A 13170-nucleotide genomic window follows, 5' to 3' on the forward strand; every position below is an offset into this window, starting at 1 on the left:
CTATCTCAGCTAGCAACCCATGCACTCTGCGGTGAGAAATCAGTATAGCATCCAATCTGAAAAATACCTCCAATTGCAAACAATAAACTTCTGGGAAAGAAATCAATATTAGATTAGCTGGAAGGTTAGTGCATGTCTGTGAAGGACATAAAACAAACACACCAAAACCAAGCCCACAGTGCAGTTTACAGAAGACAAGTGTACAAGGTCAGGATTCTATATTAAGGGCACATTGTTCAAATCAGAAAATGAAACTTTCTGGTTTATTAAAGGCTAATACACATCTGCTTTGAAAGATGAACTCCAAAAATATTATTCACACATGAGCACAGACAAAAGATTTTTGTATTAAGCATACTCATCCAACAGGAATTAGGCTGAGAAGAAAACAAGTAGTGAAACTAATCTGAAAGTTTAGAACTTAATTATTTTTATTTTTAAATGGTAACGTTTTGATGGAATTGCTATGTCTTTTCAATTTACCAGTCAAAACTAAATAGCATACTGATTACTTCTCAGGTATCCCAGCAAAGAATACTCCAATATTCAAGGAAAACAGGATGCACTTTTTTCTACCTCGATCTTCAAAAACATTTGCTCAGCATTTTGTGTGTAAAGTCAGGGCACTTCAGATACAAAAGACGCTTAAAAACAATCTAACAGAGGTTCAAATCCAGCCAGAGAAAAATCTCTCACATTCAAAGAGCTTTGTACAAGCAGCAAGAAGCAGACCCAGAGGTCACCCATGGTGGTGGCAACGCAACTAGAGGATGTTGCATTTATGAACAAAGATCACAAGTATTTAAATATGTAGAAGAATTTCCCCCACTGCCTCCTTGTTGAAAGCAGAGTGGTGAAGATGGAGGTGGGTAGTGATTCGGTCCATGTAGAAAGCAGCGGGGTCCTACGGTAGGAGCTGACAGGGGCACCCAGAAACCCAATGCAGTGCCTTGCCCAGGTTCAGATGCATGAGAGCCCGCAATAAAATTCAATTCAGCCCTCTCAAGCTAGCACCATACATCACACTGGCTAACAAGGCACAAGTTTGTCTGGTTTTAAGCACAATATTGCATCATTTTCCTCACCATACTAGCCACACGTCAGCTCTGTAACAAACTATCCTATAACAGTATTAATTGCATGGGTGTGTGGACTAAACTCCAGCAGCATACTCATGGAAGAGCCCTTTCAACAGAAAAATCCCCAGTAGTAAACCAATAACTCAAATTTGCCCTAACACCAAGTGCACTCCATTTGGCCCTTAGTCTTCTCATTTTCATTAATATGACCTTTAGCTTCTCAACATGGGCCAGGATGCTGCTTGAGCCCTGTAGCTTTATTATGCAATGAACAGATGAGAGGGAGTAACACTAGATATTGACCAAGTGCTACGGGCATCGATCGGTGTCTGGCACGAGCCCCAGCCCGAGCTTTGCTCTGCAGAGTGTGCTGTAGGCACAAGCCTCCTTTACAAGGCCATTTTGGCCCGTGAATCTGAGCACCACAAAACCCTCCTTCCTTGTTCCAAGGCTGTTACTTCCCAGGGCTCAAAACTTAATATTTCTTTTACCCTGAAACCTTTGCAGAGATTTTTAAGAGAGGTGTTACTCACGGACTGTTCTTGCCTGTTGGATCTTTGCTCTCTAACAAGTAGAGAGCAGCACAGCGGCATCCAGGGCAGCTATGCACATCATGCTATTCTGACACAATGACGTTGCAGACGCTGCAATTCTCCACAAGCTGAATATTCAACCCTTACTGCTGCTGCTAGCTTTTTAATAATAGACGCGTTTCAGAAAATCATCGTTATCTCCAGTTTATCATCTCAAACTTGGTGACAAGAAAGAACTGGGAGGAAGTTGTTTTGAAAAGACTCGCTAGAATAAAATTATTCAATGGAGGCCCACAGCTGCAGGCTGTCACGCGTGTTGAAGTCATTACATTCTCATAATGACATCTGTGAACACTGTATTTGACTATAATTAGTCTTTATGCAGCATAAGGACTACAGCTATAAAGTGATTTTGACATCAGAAATGGCATTGCAATACCTCGCTTAAAAATACCCACCCTGAAAACAGGGTGCCAAGCCTTGTGTTAAGCAGAGGGATAGTAAGTTAGGCATCAAAGCAGACTTTGGCAAGGAGAAAGCCAGTCACTTATCTGGCAAGAGACACAGCTAACACAACAAGGATTAAGTGTATCCTGAATTCTGCTCTCTGGAGCTTCGGCACCTCACCCTCAGCTTTTACTTGGACCAAAGATCTGGAAGCCTTTCCTAGAAGTTTTGATCGATGTCTTTTCTTCTAAAGGGAGCAAGGAAGAAAAGGATAAAGGCAGGATGGATTTTTTAAATAGCAAGCATCGCGCACCCTTTCGCTAAGCATGGGCCAGGACTAAGGCATGGGTCAGATGGTGCAGGATTGAGACATGATTCAATTTCCTCTTCCTCAGATTTAAAACACTTCCAACCTCCCAAGACTATTTTCTGCCACCAGACTTCCGATGGGAAAGCAAGAGAGGAAGCACTGACATTCAAGATCTGCTCTAAGAAGCAACACTTCTGCTGTGACCCAGAGCTGTCATACAAAATAATTCATTTCTGTCCACAATTCTGCTGAGTTACTGTAAAAGCAGAACCAAAGCGCTCCCCTTCCCTGTTACACACACCAGGCATCGCATTTATTTATTTTTTTTTTAATCCCCACAAGTGACATCCTCATGGACCCACGCCCAGGGTGGGAATAGCTCATATACTCACAGGGGCTCCCACTTTACCTTATGTTCTTTTCTGCCAAACAGTCCAAGCATTTAGCTAACCCTAAATCTCTAAGTATGTATGTATCGATCAAAAGTATTTTAAGGCTGCTATCTCAAACTACAACAGCTGTGACACCAACACACAAGACAGAAAAGCTATTCTCCCAAGCTGACTAGGCCTGGTAAAGTGAAATATGACCAAGAACTGAATCACAGAATGGCAGGGGTTGGCAGGGACCTCTGGAGATCATCTAGTCCAACCCCCTGCCAGAGCAGGGTCACCCAGAGCAGGTGGCACAGGAACGCGTCCAGGTGGGTTTGGAATGTCTCCAGAGTTGGACACTCCACCACCTCTCTGGGCAGCCTGTGCCAGGGTTCTGCCACCCTCACAGGAAAGTTTTTCCTCATGTTTAGATGGAACTTCCTATGCTCAAGTCTGTGCCCATTACCTCTTGTCCCATCACTGGGCACCACTGAAAAGAGCCTGGCCCCATCCTCCTGACACCCACCCTCTAAGTATTTATAAGTGTTGATAAGATTCCCCCTCAGCCGTCTTTTTTCCAGACTGAAGAGACCCAAATCCTTCAGCCTTTCTTCATAACACAGATGTTCTTGTCCCCTAATCATCTTGGTAGCCCTGAAAGAGAGTAATAGTTCCTCTCTTATGAATAAAAAAAAAATTAATTTCTTTTGATTTCAATATACGCATGCATCTCTTGTAATCTATTAGAAACTTGAAAAGACATTTTTGCTATGTGTTTGGATGCCTATTGGGGAGCAAGAGTGTGCCAGGCTACATTTCACTCACCTATTGCGCTTAAGTGCTTGAATGACTACGCCTGCAGCCGCTAACTTTCCACGTAGCCCAGTGTGGTTCAAAGCAGGTCATGGTCAGCCAAGATATGACTCATGCACACCTTAAACATCTGACAGGCAAAATTTGTTCCTTCCCCTTACCTGCTCTGCTATGGTTCTACTAAAATAAAACAAACATTTTTTACCTCATGTTTAAATTCAAGTCTGCAGAACACCTGACTCACCTGAAAGAAAATGTCACAAATTGCATTATAGCAGAACATCTTATAATGGAAACCCTTGTGGAAGGTTTTATTAAAATATCACAAAAGGAACAGCCATCCTAAAGTATCCCCTGGCATTGAAAAAAAGAATTCTATCCCTGCAATACAATTCTGGAGACAGGTTCAAAACCCCTCTTAAAAAAACCCAGATAATTCCTTTAAAATATGCACATTTCTAATGTAATTTATGTAGAAAACCTTATTGGTTTCATTCCTGTTAAATGCCATAGGAGTCTCCATAATGGAATTAATTTCAGAAGAAAAAATACCATTTAAATTTATTTAATCCCATGAATTAATAAAACCACTTTCTGACCTACGTTAAAAAGGATGGGGCTAGCCTAAAACGAAAACACAAGTCCTCTGAGATTTCTTCACTCATTTCTAGATTATATGGCTAGTTAAGTTAGGCCTACAACATTAGACATGAAGTTCCACTCAGACCCACATCTTTTCATTCACACAAACTCTAGAGCGTCCGATATCTTGAAAAGACTTTAAGTTCAATTTCTTCTTCTATAATAGTGAGTATAAAGTAAAAATATTCCATAAATTTACAAGTTTACGTATGTTTACAAGTAAACAGGAATACAGCACTGCTTCTACTACAATTCATAGCAAGTCTCCAAAACTGTGGTTTCTGCGTTGAAGAGAATTTAAACTATGCAGTAATCCTAAAAATCACTATTCAATCAAGTATGGGGAAAGAGGTGAAATTTAATAGCTCTCAAAACAAGCCCTGCAAATCATTTTAACAACTCCCGTTAATCCAGAGATTAACACGAGTCGATAAACGTGGTTTGCTTTGCATTTACATCTTAAGTGAGAAGAAAAATAACAGGAGCTCTAAAAAGAAGAGTAAAGCCCCAAATATCTTAGATGGATTATCAGATAAAACTGCAGGATGCACAGCCATAGTAAATGAGTTATACTTCATTCTGGAAAAATCTCAAGAGAATAAATAATATTTCTGAAGATCAATATCACCTCTTTCCATTTAGTTAAAGCTTCCAACCTCTTAATTACTTTCCTTTAAAAATATGTTATATATATATGTCCATCTATATGCATGTATATATATGAGCCTTTTTTACACCCTCTCACTTGCACGCCATTAAAATGCGCTTTAGATGGAGGGGATATATATCTTATGAACATACCTACTGGTACCTGAACAAGGCTGTGGGAGAAGCTGGGCTGTGCGGGAACTCGCATTTGTTTTAAGAAGTCAGTCCTGAGGTGCAGGCGCGAGGCTGGTGGTCCTCAAAAGCTCTGCGTCCTTGCCCTTACTTCACCAGGAACCTCCCGCTGAGTCTGGTGAAACGCTTTGTGCCTCAAGTTCTCCAGCCATAAAGTTGCCCATGTGCTTCCTGGGGCTTGTTCTCCACCTTGATGGGGTAATAATGTCTCAGTAACGACTATGCACATGACGACATTGTAGAGTGGAATCTCATTTCTCTTTAGGATCATTAAGAAGCAGTATTGTGTCTTCAACGTCCATATTTCTTAATGGGGAGATAAAAGGAGAGCACCAGAGCTCATGGAAGCACAGGCTTGGAGAAAAAGAACACATTACTGTCACCAAGCCTCCAAGCTCCCTAGATGCCAGAAACATGCAATGTTCTGCAGTAGGGAAGGGCAAGCTTCTCTTTGCAGACGCAGTTCTTGGGGAAAGAGCTTGGTTCTATTCTGATGTAAAGTTGTACTGTTTCTGCAAAACATGCAGTTAATGATGGACATCTGAAACTGATGTACTAGAATAAATGGTCTCATCTTGATTAGGAATTTCCCTGTAAAATGAATTTATGTGGATGAGTATGAACATTTACATCTTACTGGTTTCACCAGAAATGAAACTTATTGTAAATGTTACCATGACATCAGTGGATACAAGACATTATTCCTGCAGGAATAAGAAATATAATTCTAATGACGGGGAGAGTTAATTCTTTCTTTCATCACTTCTAATTCTTCATTTACAGTAATAGCTCCTATTCTTATGGTCCTCATATTTTATGAGTACTTTTACATAGCTTCTTGCCTACTGTATTTCAGGAGTGAATGAAGAGTCTTAGTCATGAGTTAAATATCCTGTGATTCCAAGATGTATAAACACAAGCTACTTTACATTAGGCAGGAGATAACCTAAGAAGATGGTATGCTACAAATATTAGATTTCAGGGTAATTTATCAGCAACTTCCACCTTGTGAATGCAAGTGTACATAAAGGTATAGTGAAATTTTCTGAACGGCAGAAAGCAAAGCACTGATCTTGGAAGCTTTAACATAAAAATCAATTATTACCAACCAGAATTATTCTTCCATACTGCTGAATCAATACCTCTGAAAAGCATTTACCTTTATATCTGAAAATTTTAGGTGGCTGACAGAAGAAAACACAGAATATATCAAGCAGGTACGGGCTTTTAAACGCTGCCACATGAGCTACTCGAGAAACTTTTTACTTACAGGACTTCAGTTAAAAGATAAGAAAGATCAAGCTCAAGAGCATATGCTTCAGGATTTTATTAAGAGAACACCAGTCAAACAAAGTCTCTTTAACTCCTGACCCACTTTTCTTTCATTATAAAAGAAAACTCCAGTGGAACTAGGGAGTACATGAACACACTAAAACCTCGATTAAGTACAATTTCTTCACCAAAAAGCAACTAAATTCAATGACACCAAGAAAGAGCAAGTGGCATGACTAAGTGGAAGAAGATTGGGCTATAACTCATGGGCAACAGCAACTTAAACATGGAGGCTATTGCAAAGTCTTCCCTCCCTCCTATGAAATACCAAATTTGACAGTCCCCAAAGTTTACTGGGGCTTGGAGTTTTCTCATTTCATGTCAAATCACTCGGACCACATGACAAGATCTTCCCCATTAAAAGGCATTAATCTTTTTTATCTGCTCGGTTTTAAGCCAGAAAAGCACATTTTTCAGGTTCCAAACATGTTTCTGGCAGCTGTAGTGCTTAAACAGAGCACAGGAAGCTTGAGGATGGGGCAGGGGAAGGCAACAATCAGCTAGTACTAATAAGTAAGAAAATACATAATTTGATGTTACTGGTTGCTTTAATGGTATGAATATGTGGTCTGTGCTACTGTTCATACCTAATAGTAGGTCTTATATCATGAGGTCCCCAGGATAGCTTATTTTGTCGAACGATAAGTAGAGTTCTGGAATCTTGATCATCACAAACTCTTCTTTTGCCCAAAAAATCAGCTGCTGGCTTTTAGAATTAAATGTTAAAAATAGAGATACAAGCCATTCTTCAAATATCTAGACGTAATTCCTGAGACAGTCTGAAACATCTGTGCTCAAATGATACACTGATTATTTGTTTGCTATTAAATTCTGTCACAGATAATCAGATATCTAATGGTGCTGTATCGTTCCTCTTCTGTTTCTTACATACCAGTTTCTATTTTCACGGTTGAAACACAATTTCCACTGGTATTTTTCCAAGTCATGTCTTGGCTTTCTGGAGCGTGCCCACCAGCATCCCTCTTGGTTTGCTTTAATTTGTGCTCCTACCAGTATACCCAATAGAGAAGATGTGCTGCTATAACAGCGCTTGTCATAACCTCACATTTGACAATCGTGTGTGTGGGCATGTGTATATATATATACACACACACACAGAGAGAGATGGCAGAATGCATAGATTCCCTTACAAGATTTGTACATTTCCATTTCAAGTACTAAATATAAATATATTCCAAACCTAATTTAGAGTACTATTTTAAAAAAGGCACCAGCTTGAAAGTGTTGTGGAAGATCACTTTCAATTTATATAGCATATCAGTAACGCTGCCTTGGAAGACACTGAGGTGTACTTCTTAATCTGATGCACAACGACCATTTTGTGAGTACAGTTCATACCTGTGAGATCAGTCTTTGGTTTTACAAATTCCTTAAATACAGCTACAAGTCACATCTCTTACCCTGGCAATCCAGTTGTGTTTTTTCTGCTTATATATATATATATATATATATATGAAATGCCAGCTGAAATTAGTCATTGACAAGCTAATAACTAAAACCTTAGTTTTAGTTCCAGTAGTGCCCATCTGTATCCAGCACTGCTGCGCTTCAACGGCTCCTGTAATATGAGATTTTGATAATACAGCTCAGATTCACACTTTATGCAACTTCAGTTTACATATGGTTTGAAACTATATTGGGATACAGAGCAATCATGCTTCACAATTAATTTGCAGCCTGGATTTCATTGAGATTCCTTGAATCCTTAAGGATGAGGACGAGAAGCTAGTTCTACAAGGCAAGTCCTTCTACAGATGCTATAACCATTACTTCTAGCAGAATATGCATAATATGTAGTGCTTAAAGAAACTATTGTGGTCCCAAGAGTCGCTCATAAAGAAAGTCTGACTGATAACTGTGCAGGCTCAAAGAGAAATCTGTAATTCCCATTTACTTATAGTCAATTACCCATTGGAAGTGACTCACGTTCAGCATTAGGACCAATATCCCACCAAAAAGTACATATCAATCTACAGTAGCTGGGCATAATTGATTTAATTCAGTTTTAAAAATGATAACTTGTTACTTGCATTGGAAAAAAGTTTGTCTGAACTCAAATTCTGCACTCAACTACACAGAATAAACGGCCAAAATGTTGCCATGGAGACATTACACGAACAAGATTTGGATTTGATCTCCAGTTCACAGCAAAGAAAGCATTACTTTTTAATTGCTGCAGCCAGTTAGCGAGCACTGCTTCTGAAGATACCGTCAAGAATATTGAAACGAGAGACAGCATGAAATAGTTGTGTTTCCCACTTACTCTTCCACTTCTTCCACCTGCGCAGCTTTTTCTCCTCCACCTGTCGTCAAAACTCCCATGTGTTCCCACTGTTGGCCAACACCTAGAGTTGCCAAGGGCTGGCATCTTATCCCTGCAGCAGCACCATCACAGCCCTGACACCAGGGTAAGAGCTTGGCTAAAGAGCTGTAGCAAACAAGAGGCTCAGGGCAGCTGTTTGCATTAAGCATCCGACTTGGTGCTTCCCAAATACTACCTATAGCAGCTAAGCTTTTTGCTGAAGCTCCTCAAAGAAAGGCAGCCTGAGGCAAACACCCACGTGAAGAATTTCAGTCCAAGCAGCTCAAGTTTGCAGCGTTAGAAAAAGCCGAAACCCAAATCTCGTCATGGTAAGTGTCAAGAAACTTTAATGGAGTGACACACACACTTCTGTCTATGATAAGCAGAGGTAGAAATGCAGAATTGAGACAGTATTCTGCAGGGTCAGTATATGGACAGAGGGCTTTGCAAGATAACACCCCACAAAAGCAGTTGGAAAATTATAAGGAGCAGCTGAGAGAAAAGAACATGAAAGTTGAAGTGCTGTCAAAACACAAAACATGGAGTATAAATGTTAAGATGTCACAGGACGAAGGAACGAGGGTATGAAACACTATTGACCTGCTTCCTCTGACAAGGCGTACCCACGACTCTTCTGTGGTCAGCATTTTAAGCAGTGGATTCTTGTTCATGAACAGCTACAAGGCGTCCTTTCCCAAGCCAATTAACAGTGCTCCAACCAGCAAACTTCCTACCTAGGAGACAAAGCAAACTCTCACAGCGTTTCTATAGCAATGAAAAATCCCTTTGCTATCCCTCAAGCAAACTTTTCACTTTTGCACCCATTAAGCATTTATCTGTGTTTACAAGTACATGCATGCACAGGCCTCTGCTAGAGATAAAAAAGTGTTTCCCTAGGAAGGCTCATTTGGATCATGGCCTGCTTGTTTGCTCTGCAGCTGCTAATTAATAAGAATACACTTTATTCATCATGAACGTATATCAGAGGACAGTAAAGGGCTGGGAACATGAAATCCTCTTCCCATTGCCATTCTCTTCTAGTACATGATTAAAACATTAACAATATCAGAGACCAATGTTTATTGAAAACTATGGCAAGCATTTCTGGAAACACCAGTGAATAAAGACAACTTACTGCAACAAGATTTGTCAGTAATGTGATACAAAGGTGAAGATCTGGAAGTTTACCATACCTTCTCTATTTCCTGAATTTCACTACAGTTATCGAAATGCAACCTCTAAGGTCCGCACAATGACTTCTGTTCAGTCATTCCTACAGCCTTCGTTAATAGAGTCAGTCACATGGGAAAGCAGAAGTTTATATAATTTTAAAAGGTTTATATATATAATTTCCTACAAAACACGCTATTTCAAATGGAATAATGAAGACGTTTATTGTTAAGCAGCCTACTAGAATTATATAAATTTATTCTAAGGATTTGGCAAATGTTCTTGTTTTTCCTTATAGCTCTGACAAGTTAAATTATTAGAGGTTCCTGTAACTCCGTTATAATTTATATGCTTGATTTTTACTTTTAGCTTTCTTAATTCTATTTATTAGACTACAATGTGGCATTACACTGTAAATGAAGTCCTAAAATCATTATTCCTGGAGTTATCACTAGACATAGTCCACGTGCCTGGGTATGTTCTCTTATTTCAAGGAGATAATCAAGGCAAAGAAATATTGCTACGTTCATGGAATCACACAGACAGGTTGCCATATGACTGAAGAGCCCATGAAACATCAACATTGCAGATATATGCCAGAACATTCACCCATGGGTTTTGGTGACAGAATAATTTACATATCACTAAAAGTTTTATCCTTAAGATCTAGTCTGATACTCTACACCAAAAGGGAAAGAAAAAAAAGGTAGATTTCAGCCAAGGATGCTGTCAGACACTCCAGCATCTGCTGACTGCAAATATCAATTTTTGATGCTTTGTTTTGGTACAAGAAGTGACTATTAGTTTTTTTCTTCAGGTACAAGCTTCATTTTTAAGTCACATTTCCAGGATAAGACAAAGAGAAATGCATCTTAGTGTCCTTCACCTTTCGGGTTCCCCCCGCCACAACACTGATTTAAAATGCGGAAGTGTATCCTAGTGTTCCTCACTGAGCAGGTGCAAGAGGGTTTTGTTTTTTTTTTTAAAAAGAAAACAAAACACACTCACAAATAGTACAAGTGCACTTAGGTATGAAAATACCATAGCCTTGTAGAAAACTGTAGGATGTCCCTGCTCCCACAGCCTTGCTCTTTGTATGTCAAGGGCCAAAGCATTTCTCAAGTCTGAAAAGGCAACTCTACAGCATGACCCAGGTTAGTGAGTGGTCAACCAGTAAAAGACCCAAACAGGAAAGTGTTAAAGCAGCTGTATCAAGCCAATTTTGAGCAGGACAAAATTTCAGCAAGAATATAATCTTTTAATAAGGTACGTTGAAGCTGTACCAGTCGCCGGGAACGGAGACATTGTGGCAGGGAACAGATTGTGAACCGCTCCTCCAATTGGTGAGGGCTATTCGACACACAGAAGCCAGACGTGTGAGAGCTTACTTCTGTTCTGTACCCAAGATATGAAACTGGCACCCCAGCCAGGGCTAGAGAATATCAGGTGCCTGCAGAAACTAAGCTGAACGTACAGAGGCCAAGAATCCTCTGCTGCCATCCTTATCCAACTGTGGGAACACGGTCTGCACTTCACTTGTTTTGTAGTTATTTTGTGCCCAATACCTCAAAGCCTATCTCTGCTAACACGCTAGAGGGAGGAAGCATACGCATTGCTGTGTGTCTTGTGGAGGAATCAGTGATTTTTTCAAACTGCATAGAGGCACAAAGGCAAGCAGCGTGCAATTTGACCTTAAAAAGCAGCGAAATCATCCTTCTCATTTTTAATTGCCCTTGTACTCAAGCAAATTTATCCTTAGAAGTGGTGACTGTAAACAGGTGTTCTTTTGGCAGTCACTAATTACTGTCTAACTGAGGTATACTGAGCTGATAAATGCATCGTATGAACATGCTCAGCACAGTACCTAAAAGCATCCTTTGTTTTAGCTAGAAAAGAAACTGGAAGGACCTTCATCAGGATTCAGAGTTCGTCATCAGATGCTGGACAGTCAATTGGGCAGGATTTCCATGTGCTTTTACAGATTTTATTCAAGGACGTGATGCTACTGAGTTGTACACTGAATTTTCACAGAAGTTTCAGTGCTTCATGTGTACAGTTTTTTGCACAGAAGGAAAATGTATAGACAGAAGGCTTGTATGCAGTACACGAGTTTTTAGTGAGCAAACAGCAACATCCTTAAATCAGAAAAGCTGTCTTGCTTCTGCGGAGCCGATCGTGACAAGCCATGAGGAAAAATGAGCAACTAATGGAAAAGGATTCATTGCTAATGAAGGAAAACTACCAAGATTAGCTGCAAGCTTCTGAAGTTAAGCGATAGCTTAAAAAAAGCTCACTGTCATGGACCTCAACAAAAGCTGTAGTCTCAGAGATCATACAGAGCTTGGATTGCAGTCTGACATTCCCAGCAATCCCTAAGCTAAAATATAAAAACAAATCTGAGGAAACTCATGAATTGAACACTGAATATCTGCATCCAGAATCTATAATTAAGCACTATGCTATATTTGCACACCTCTGGTTAGAACAACAAATAAATTAAAAAAAACAAACAAACAACCAGCTTTGCTACATTCTTTAAAAAAATCCTCAAACTTTCAATGATGTCGAGAACTAGTACATTTACTGTTATGAAGCATTAATTGTGTACTTGCACCTAACTGCTCCTTACGGATCACATGCCCTTCCCTACATTTTATGTGGGATTATATACATTTAAGTAGAGGGAAAAATTAAAGTTCATTATTATTTCACTGCTAATATTCTACTATGCACGTATATAAAATATCTTTTGTCTAAAGTTAGTGATTTAAGAGCTAGTTTTCTAAATTGTCCAAAACCAGACACCGACTACACATTTTTCTTGTCATATGTTTCCAGACAGGTACAAATCTAAAGTTCTTATAGTTCTTTTTCTCAAGAGTTACACCCAATAAAGACACAAAAAACTAAGTCACTAAATTGTGCTATTCCTATGCAACTGTTGCTTTTCTCTTGGCCCACAATCAAGCATAATAATTAAGACCCTAATTTCGCAACAGTAAGAAACGACCCTTATCTTTTTTTGACATGAACTCTGATGGAACTTAAGGTACTGAGTTGAGAATGAACTTACATCTTAAGATTTCATGATCTCCGTGGTGGGAATCACCTCCCCATATATAAATAAAACATTATGAATGAGACACATCAGAGTTGCACTGTTTATTAATTCCTTACACCAGAACTTAGAGGCTGCATCTCTGGTTACAGCCCTTTGGACGGAAGGCTTTCCACGCACGGCTGCTCTTGAACCCCCCTGAGAAGGAATGAGCCAGAATAAAGCAGCCGAGGATGTGAAACCAGCACC

Source organism: Larus michahellis, chromosome 4, assembly GCF_964199755.1.
Source record: "Larus michahellis chromosome 4, bLarMic1.1, whole genome shotgun sequence".
NCBI classification, from domain to species: Eukaryota; Metazoa; Chordata; class Aves; order Charadriiformes; family Laridae; genus Larus; species Larus michahellis.